We start from the raw sequence: 11,109 nt of genomic DNA on the forward strand, positions 1-11,109 counted from the left end.
ATTCCAATTCAGCAAAAATAAGGTGAAGAGAATGGGGCCTTAATTCGTTCTTAATGCTTACTGTATTTTGGGCTAGGAAATTCGATCTACTAGTGCGAACTCGATGGAATTCAAAACTTCCAATCTTTGTATAACCTTTCAAATGACCCATATATGATGGATGAACATTGATACTTCATGACTCGTGTTATCAGTTTTTTTCTTTTTTTTTTTTTTTTTTTTTTTTTTTTTTTTTTTTTTTTTATGTTGCAAATACTATGAAAATGGAGGGTGAAGGAAGTATTATTCGGAACACTAATGTACTTTTTATTTTTTCCAAGATGCAAATAGAAAATTTGGGTCATTATTAACAAGTAGGTTGAGATCAAACTGGTATATATAATATCATGTAGCTTTGAATCGGAGGAGTTTTGGACCAATATAAACGAAAGGGCTGCTTCACTTAATTTTCCTAGGAGAAATTTGTTGTTGAAGTGGATTCCTTACAATGGTAAACTCTTGCTTCTCAGATGAATCCACTTCATTTCCATCTACAACAGTCCATCTAAATTTTCATATCAGATAAACCACGGCCAGGACAAATCCTTCTGCCTGCACCAAAGGGCATCATCTTTATTTCGCGGCTTCCAAATCCTGTGCTATCAAACTCTTCAAGATCTATATCGCGGTCCATGACCATACCCATGAATCTCTCAGGCTTAAACTGTATGGGATCATCGTCCCACACCTCAGAATCCTTACCTATCTCAGCAACAGCAAAGTTTAAGGATGCATTTTTAGTTATTGTGTAACCACCTAATTCCACCTCTTGTGTCACCCCATGAGGCAAGACAAAGTGACCTGGGGGATGCCGTCTTAGTCCCTCTAATGCTACAGCCTTGAGATAAGGCATCTTCGAAAGTGCAACTTCCGGAACTTCCTCTGCTTCTTCTCCAATGACTCCTCTGATTTCTTCAAAGAGCTTAGTTTGGATGCCTTACAAGGTTTGCCATTATCCATTCCAAAGTCGTCGAGGTTGTATCAATTCCTGCATTAAGGAATTCAAAACAAAGTGACACTAATTCTTCTTCTGACAGCTTTCTTGATCCTGCTGTAGAGTTTGGGATTTCTAGTGTCAGCAAAGTATCCAAATAACATGTACTTTTCGTCAAAAAAAAAAAAAAAAAAAAAATAACATGTACTTAGTGTTGTACTTTCTCCTTTATCATCTGCTGTTTCGGCACTCTGATGCTGTTCCTGCTGCTGCTGCCGGGTTCTGATGTAAGAGATAAGCACCTCTTCCTGTTTATACTTCAAGTTAAAGAACTCATTCCAGCGTTTTCGAAATAAAATCCTTGTCAACCAAGCTTGCCTGATGTTAAGTACTCAAAAGCGTGAAAGCAATGAAGTCAATAACTCCTGAAGCACAGCTTCAATCTCTTTGATCTGAGATTCTTCCATCTTATTCCCAAAACACATAACTACAAGTAAATGAAACATAGAAAACCAAATTGATCCATCACTTTCACCACACCCAAATTTGAGCCTAAGTCTGAGTCTGAGCTAGCACTAGCAACCTTGAAACGATCAAGGAGAATGTCAAGGACCCACTTACGAGCCAAGCAGAAGTCCTTGACTCGAGAAGGGTGGAGGATAAGTGATGTTAGGTTGCGACGAAGGATGCACCACAAAGGCCCATATCCTGCTAAGGTGATGGTGTGCTGGTTACTGCTAAGTATCTTAGGAATAAGAAGTGGATCAGGTCGATCAGCAAATAAGGCCCCCTTCTGAACTAGAGCCTGGTAGGCCAAAGCGAGATTGAATATGAATATCACAGGGCGTGAAGGATTTGATGAGAGCGTGACAATTGGACCGAACTTTGAGGTAAATGCTCTAAGGGCTGTTTGTGATTCTGCAAATGATCTTCTTAACCATATAATCATGGTAATAATTGACACATATTGGGGTCCTGGAGGCCATTTTTTCGATTTCAGTTTCGGGTTTAAGGATAGGTAAGTGATTATTAAAGCTGTAATGCATGTTGTTACAGCAATCACAAATCATAGCTCCATGTTTGTTCTCTAATTGTTTAGCTCTCTTGCATATTTGGTAGCAAGCATCTTGTTCAAGGGTATATTTTCTGATTAAAGTCTATGTTTGTGTGCTGAAACAGTAAAGTCATTGCTGAAAAAACTAAACCTTTCAGATATTTGATTGTGAGGCTCTCCTTTCATTACATTCCTATCACTTACTTTAATTGCACCTAAATTTTTGATATGCTTACTTTTATTTTTTAATTTTATAATTTTATGAGGTTTAATTTAAATTTACGCATTCAACTTCATTAAACAACATTCCTGATCACGTTGTTTCATATTGACCTTTGGTCAAATCTCGCATGTAAATAAAAATAAGTTAATAGCTATTTGCATATTCACAATTCACATACAGTGAATAAATAGTGCTATGCTCTACAAAAAAAATAAAAAAAATAAAAAATAAAAAACAACCTTTTTAATTTAATTTATTTTAAGGGAAGATATAGCTTTGACTCCATTGGAAATGGACATTGAAAATGCAACATAACAAAACCTATCTATAATAATCTTATGTAGTTCTAAAGTTTAGGGGAAAAAAAATTACAAGTTAGTGTACATACAAATATAATTATAATTTATAAATCATCAGTTTGTCAGCATGTTACTTTAATAGTTGTTACATCTATTGAACATTTTCATCATCTTTTGTATTACAAACAAAAAAGAAAAAAAAAAAAAAAAAAAAAAAAAAAAAAACACTTTACATATGTAAATCATTATTCAAATGCTTGCGATTTCGGAGATTATACTTTCGTTCATCACAACCCACAACAGAGTTTTGTGACTTTCTTACCTCTTCAACTGGTGGCATATAGTTTGGACCTTCATGAATGCTTGAATCTTCCGGCAAATCGGTCTCCACCCATGAAATCCAATCAACTTCACTATCCATTTCCTCATCATCTGAAGGATAATCTCTTACTTTTTGAATGTTGTTTACCTTTTCTGTCAAAGTTGCTAACATATTGTGATTTAGTGCTTCATAGTCCTGCAAAAACCCATATTAGTTTGTAAAACTACAGTCATATTACTTAAATATTTTTAGTAATTCAAAAAGAAAATATTCTAAGCTGCTTGTTTGGAAATATTTCTGTATACCTGTATGTAACGAAAGCATATAAAAGCTGGATACCAGCATAAGCGCCAAGAAGTGATTTCACTATGGTTCTGAGTCGAGTTTTCTGTTCAATTTCGATAGATGTAAACTGCAGTATACCGCACTCTATTGTAAATGCAGTGCATAGACCTGCACAATTAGTGATATATTGTTTCATGTAAAATTAGCTTCTGCAAATATACTTAAAAAATCACTTAACTTTCTGCAGGTAAGAAATACATACCTAGGTAGCGACTGCATCTGACAGAGTAGGTCTTCTTTGTGCTGGTACACATGTAGAAAACGACGATTAGGAGGGAGTAGACGAAGAATGCTTTAATAAGCCTTGACTCAAGCAGCATGGCATTGTGTAGGGCAAAGAGCTTATCAGTGGCAGTAAACATATTTGCTTGTTTCGACTCAAAAGTTTCCTACAAAATTTAAGACATACTTATAAATTATGTCAGTCAATGAGTTTATATTAAATGTTTCTTTTCTTCAAAATTTACTTAAAAGTTTTGAGGTAAGTAATAACCTGAGCTTCCAACATTGATTTTGAATTACTGGCCAAAAGATTGTGAGCCTGTAGTAGCTGTTCCTGTTGCTCCTTTAATTCTCGGTGTTGGCCCTGAGCAAATCCTACCATCTGCTGTAAAGTGGCCCTGTAAGAAAATCATAAGCCTTGAATTTTAGCAAAGAAAAACAAATCAAAATTCTTTATTGAAGGAGCATTTTACCAGGGAAGCATAAACCCTATAAGATGTATGAATCGGTAAATCTATGCTTATACACGATAAAACAGTTCATGCTTCGCACATGTTACTAATGTTAGACCACATGCACCCATTTTGGAGTGTAACTTTGTGACATAACTAGTGTTTCTATGTGTGATGCTATCAGGTAAAATTATAGTACACAAATTTACTTTTGTCTATGTGTATGTGTGTGTGTTGAATTAGTCTACACACTGTGTAGTGTACGTGCTATTTCTCACAAAAAAATAAATCAAAAAAAATTACCTGCTCTCTTGAAGAGCTTTAGACTAAAATCAGTTAGAGACTGAAGACCGTGAAGAGCCTCTGATTGACTTGCAAGAAGTTGGTGCTGCTTCTCTATCGAAAGTCCAGCCATATCAGCAATATCATCAGCTTTTCCTTGAAGGTTATGCAGCCTTAAAGACAATGCTGCTTCAAGACTAGTAACCTCCTTTTCAACTTCAGATGCCTTATTCTGCAAACCTTCAATGTCCTTAGATGACTATAAGATTCTTCTACTCTTGCAATACTTTCTTCCATTTTCTCCTTCATTAGCCCTTGTCCTTCTAGTAACTCTGCTTGAGACGAAGCAATACCCCTTGCTTGCTCGTTAAGCTCCTTTGTACGCTTCATGACAATGCCTAAGTCACCTAGCATGTTCTTAAGGTTGTCTCCCACCTTTTGTGTTTGTTCATCAATTGATGTTATTGATTCTTGGATTTGATTCGAATTATGGAGCAGAGTATCTGATTTTTCTTCAATGGTTTCTAGTTTTTCTTCAGTAGATAATGCTGAATTCTTCAAGTCATTTACCAAACTTTCAACTTGAAGCTTAAAAGCCTTAGACCTGCCCCAAAAAAAAATGTAATTAGGGAAAATAAACACCATTAATAATATGTGATAAATCGAGTATTACTTAACTGTAACTGATGGCAAATTGAGTTGGTCTCAAGGTAAAATTCCAAATAAGTCTTGTGATCATCATTGTTCAGCTTTCGAAGACAATCAACCATGAAACCATCCGCGTTACATGAAGGAAAAGGATCCCTCCCCGAATCTCTTTGGAAACAATCACTAAGAAGCCAAGCAAGCCTACTTCTCTTTTCCTCTGCAGCAAAAATCTCTGAACACGAAGAAACCAAATTCTTGTACGCGTGAAACCAACAAGGATTCGATCCTCCTAACTTCATCCTCGCATTTTCAATTAGTTCAACCGCTTTAGGATCATCCAAGGCTTCCAAAGAAAACTCTGCAACCATACCATTTAAATTCGTGTTCTTTGAATATTGGTGATTATTACTAGAAGATGATGAGGATTTAGAGGAAGAAAACCAGCCCCATGAAAAAGAATGGCCTTTTGCCAAAAGTGTAACAAACATTACCAAATTAATCCTGCATAAGTACAACGATTCCCCATCTCCAACTTCATGGATCAAGGTCACTATCAGCAATCCTTATGAAGAAAATAAATCCTGCATTTGCAAAACTAATTATCATGATTTCGATTTTATATGCTGCATTTATGTTTTATAAGAAAAATATTGTATTGTACTTACCAAAACTTACAAGATATGCATTTCATTTTGCAAACATTAATAAGAATTTCCTTTACAATTCATTACATATACAAGTATCCAAGAGACCATGACAAAAGACAATGTGTCGTCTTGTACTTTGTGGATCTGTATTATATCAAACAGTATGTATGATTATGAATGAAATTATATGATAGATCCTCTAGAAATTTCGAATTCAGTTAATAATTAAAAACTGAATATTCCATACAGGTTGGTAAAACTTGGTTACAACATTGTAATTTATTTTAGATGAAACATACAATGGCCAACATGTTTGTAAAGACACAGTTTGCTTAAAATTTATAAATAAGATTAAAACTAACTAAGCAAAATAAAAAAATTGCTTCTATATAATGCTCTTTTATCTTACACACAAATGCAATAATTATTTATGTGAGAAAAAGAGAGAGTATGAATTAAAAAACATTGTTGAAATCCGTCATCTAAAAATTAATATATGAGTATTCGTAAATGCCAATACTATGTACATACATAATTACGACGGTATTACAGCCTTGAAAGTTGAAAAGGCATATAATAAGCAAGGCATGCGAGGACAAAGGAGATGGAGGGATGGTTAGTCTCTCCTCCATATCCCCCCTTGAAAAATTGCTTTTAGATAATGATCTTTTATCTTACTCTTACACTCTCACAAATGCAATAATTATTTTTGTGAGATACTTCGTATATGATAGTTATTAGAAAGAAATGGAGAATGTATGAATTGAAAATATTGTTGAAGTCCGTCATCTGATCTAATGTATATATAGTGGCGGATCCACGAAAAGACAAGGGGTAGCACATGTCACCCCTTTAATATATATAAAAAAAAAAATATACTTCCTTCGTTTTTATTTTATTGCACCATTAGGACTTTTACACTATTCACTTAATCTTCTTTGACCATCATTTGTGATTTATACATTAGGAAAAATATATCATGTGGGATCTAGTTAGATTCGTATCGAACTCTACTTTTCAAATATCAAATTTTTATAATTTTTACAAAAGTATAATTGAAGATATTGATAGCTAAAGTAATGCATTGGCAGGTGTGAAATCCCTTATGGTGCAATAAAAAAAGAACGGAGGAAGTAAAAAAAAAAAAAAAAAAGGTTCAAGTTATCTTAAATAAACAGTCTCTTTGAGGCTGCTATAACAAGTGCCAACAAACTCGCTACTTTTTTGGGTGCTTACCATGTTAAAAGAAAAAAGACTTGTTATACTTAAAACAGGTCTCTTAGGTTCTGACTTTTTTTTATTGAACCTGTTTTCCATATTAAAACAAAAGAGACCTGTTATATAAAACAGAGCTCTTAGGTTCTGACTTTTTTTTTTTTATTGAACCTGTTTTCCATATTAAAACAAAAGAGACCTAAAACAGGTCTCTTAGCTTCTAATTTTTTTAATTTATTTTTTAATTTGAAACAAATTACTTTTCCTTATATTTGTACATAATTTTTTGTTTTTCAAGGACTTTCAATTCAGTTATAAAAAATTATAAAGTAGTAGAATTTATCTATGAAAATGAATTTTTAAAATTTAAAGGCTAATTATTAAATGATAATACTTGTATATGATATATACTTTTCTAATTTTTTTTTTCCTTATTATTTTATGCTACCCCTAGTTACAATTCCTGGATCCATCACTGTGGATATGTGATATGTATTCATAAATGTCAATACTATGTATATATAAAATTACAACGCTATTACAGTCTCAAAGTTGAAAAGGCATATAGCAAGGCATGCATAAGCATTCAACAAATAAAAAACAAAATTTCATACACAAAATTAACCAAAGAAATGAAAGAATTAAACAAAGAGTGGATACCTGATTAAAATGCAAAGTAATTTGAAAAAAAGTTGAAAGTATACGTTATGTTGTGTGAAAATGACTTTTGAAGTGGAGATTTGTGAAGAGCGCGAGTATGTTTTGCGCGCGGGAGAGATAGGCACACAAGAAGCGTCAGTTATTTTTCCAGTGCATTCTTTTGACATTTTGTATTCTTAATAATTCTTTTTTTCTTTGGAAAAAAATTCTTAATAAATTTTCTAGCATGTTAAAGTCTAAAACGGTCATTTTATAAAATATCAAGATCATTCCATTCTTTATAATATCTATACTATTATTTTGAAATAGGAAAACTTAAAGACAATTTAGAGTGTCATGTGTACATTTTTTTTTATTTTTTTCACAGTTAAAGATTACTAAACGATGTTTTTTTAACTTCTCCGTTTAAGATTTATAAATAGAATGAAAAATGAACATTAAAAATTGTATTATGGCCATTGATGAAAGTCGTAGGTTTGTGATCCCTCTTATACTCCCACTATTTTTTTTTAAAAAAAGTATTTGATTTTCATAGTACATACAATTTCTGATTTTTATTTGTGATTATTTTTCAATTGTGATTAAAATGATTTTTGGGGTGAAGAACCAATGGTATATGGATTCTTCTACAGTGTTGTTGTTGTTTTTTTTTTTTTTTTTTTAATATTCTTGTTTCATTCAAGTTTGCAGTTTGCCTTTTTGAAGTTAATTTTTCTCTAATATTGGCCTTGTGTTGATTAATAAATAAATGGTTTAGTAAGTTCATTAATTGATTATTGCTTATGATTGATTTTACCCCACAAAGATTAACTTTTTTCATAGGGAAATAACTCTTAGTGATTGCTACTCCGTATTTAAAACAGGAAAACTTAAAGACAATATAGAGTGCCATGTGTACATTTTTTATTTTTTATTTTTTATTTTTTATTTTTTGTTTTGTTTTTATTTTTTTTATTTTTTTTTATTTTTGACATACTCATCTGGATGTTTATCTTAAAAAAAATTAATTTTTTTTTTTTAAAAAACTGGATGCTTATCTTTCTATTTCTTGGACTTGAATTTCTTCCCAAACAACGCTTCCCTTCGGTTTCACGGTTAAAGATTACTAAACGACCACGTCACCTACTCCATCTTTCATTATGCTACATCATCACTACTTACCCAATATTGGGTCATATAAAAGATGATGATAAGAGGATTCGAACACCCAACCTCTTATAAGAATAATGGTTATTTAACCATCTAAGCCAGTTATCAAGTATGTTATAAGCATGAAAATAAATATATATAATTGATAATCACAAAGTCTAATTATAAAAATTAAAAAAAATAAAAAATAAAAAATAAAAAAAAAGAAAGAGATTATAAATATCAAAACATCATCACAAAGAATTATTGAAGTAGCAACCCGGTGCAACGCATGGGCTACACACTAGTTAAAGATTGTATTATGGCCATTGATGAAGGTTGTAGATTTGTGATCCCTCTTATACTCACACTATTTTTTTAAGAAAAAAAAAAGATTAATTGATTTTTATAGTACATACAATTTCTAATTTTTATTTGTGATTATTTTTCAATTTGTGATTAAAATGATTTTTTAGGTGAAGAGCCAATGGTATATGGATTCTTTTATAGTGTTGTTTTTTTAATACTCTTGCTTCATTCAAGTTTGCAGGTTTGCCTTTTAGAAGTTAATTTTTCTCTAATATTGGCCTTTTGTTGATTAATAAATAAAAGGTTTAGTAAGTTGATTAATGCTTATGATTGATTTTACCCCACAAAGATTAACTTTTTTTTTAGGGAAATAACTCTTAGTGATTGCTACTCCGTATACTTTTGATCCAACTTTGTAATTCAATTTTAATTATCACTTAAATCTCTCTTTCATCCTTACTACACTTAATAAAATTTGGAATTCTGTTTTTCTTGTTTTTTTTCTTTCCCCAATTTTGATTTTTGATGCAAGTTATCTGTTTCTTAGTGGCAGATTGTTTATTAATTTTTTTCTATGATTTCACTTAAATTAAAGTTTGAAGCGCTTCTATCTTTCAAACCAGGAAGACAAATTGATACTCCTTTGGTATATATTTTATGGTTTATTATGCTGTTCTTTTTTTTTTTTTTTTTTTTTTTTGTTCAGTTTCTTTTTTATCAACATTCTTTTTTTTTTTTTTAAATTTAAATTTCTCTTTCCTCACCAAATCAATTTGTTTTCCCGTTTGAACAGTTAATTAATTTACAATCTGCAATAGTCACTAATTTCGTCATTGTCATCAGATCAATCCTCTTTCACTCTAACTTCTCTGATTTTTTTAAAGGTTAGTTGTAATTTTAGTAAATTTTTACGTTTATAATCTGGCAAAAGATTTCAAGTCCTGCATTCTTTGATCTCTGATAATGGCGTTGACAAGTGAGTTGAATATACAGTTTTATGTAACAATTCTATAATAATTTTCCTATCTTTCTGATTAATATTACAAATTCAAAGGTGTGTTTCTCTATAATTTGTTAGTAATGATTTTTTCAAATGTATATTCATATGCCAATTGTGCAATTAAATAGAAATTTGAGGAATTTATAGATTTTTTTAATAATGGTTTTAAGAACTATGTTAGTAGAAAACGGATAAAATTTGTCTTGATATATGTTGCATATGTATTTATCTTTTGAAAAATTTAGCATCATCAATTTTTTTCCCTTATATTCTCATGCTTGTGTTTTGTGGATTAGTAAATGGTTTAATTAGGTGATTAATTAATTATTATTTATGATCAATTTTGCCTCACGAAAACATAACTCTCAATAATTGCTACTCCGTATCACCGTATGATTTTGATCCAACTTCTATAAGTCGATTTTAAGTGACTATGCTAAATATGAATATTTTGTAAATGATTACCAAATAACAAATCTATATCTGTACTTCTATTTTAAAACAAAAAGTTGGAAAGTCACGTGTTCACTTCCTATTTTTCTGATTAAAAAAAAAATTAACAAAAAAAATTTATCTAATGCCTTTACAAATACCCTATTTTAAAACTAGCTTTATAAATGAAAATTGATCATGCCTTTACAAATTAAAAAAAAAATTAAAAATAAAAGAAATAAAAAAATTAACGGCTATTTTACCAAATGCCACTGAGTACTTATAAAATTTACCAAATGCCATCAAAGTTTTCAAAATTCACCAAATGCCACTGACAAACAATACAATGACACCTCGTGCCACTAATAGCATATGAACGTTAGTTTTCTGTTAATGCAATTCTTATTTCACCAAATGCCATTACTTTTTAAAATTAATACACAATAATTATTTATTTTAATGAATAAAAATAATACTTTTTTTCGATTTTCGTGACGAATATTATTCGGGTAAGGTTTTGGGGGTCATTTTGTCCTTTTATGGTACAAATTAAACTCGAAATTGGCAAAAAAAAACGTAAATACCCTATTTCGCATTTTTTTTCCGAAAAAAAATATTACGATATCGACATACAAATCGGGGCATATATGTTATTTTTTAGTCAATTTCGAGCTTAATTTGTTTCTATAAAGGCTCAAAATGACCCCCAAAACCTTACCTGATCAATTTTGATGGTTAAAAAATAACTACACGCTAATCGAAATATTTTTCAACACACAAAACGGAGCATTTACGTTATTCTTTTGTCAATTCTAAGCTTAATTTTGTAAACATAAAGGGTTAAAATGACCCCAAAACCTTACCCGATCAATTTCGATGGTTAAAAATAACGACAAAC

At 31.1% G+C, this 11,109-nt stretch overlaps 2 pseudogenes; both read right to left on the reverse strand.

Annotated features, from left to right (window-relative positions):
- Positions 1 to 254: 254 nt before the first annotated feature.
- LOC145582281 (cytochrome P450 89A2-like) lies at positions 255 to 2,051 on the reverse strand (annotated as a pseudogene).
- Positions 2,052 to 2,526: 475 nt separating this feature from the next.
- Positions 2,527 to 5,308, reverse strand: LOC145581221 (protein GAMETE EXPRESSED 1-like; annotated as a pseudogene).
- Positions 5,309 to 11,109: the final 5,801 nt, after the last annotated feature.

Source organism: Chenopodium album, chromosome 15 (genome assembly GCF_948465745.1).
Source record: "Chenopodium album chromosome 15, dcCheAlbu1.1, whole genome shotgun sequence".
Taxonomy (NCBI): domain Eukaryota; kingdom Viridiplantae; phylum Streptophyta; class Magnoliopsida; order Caryophyllales; family Amaranthaceae; genus Chenopodium; species Chenopodium album.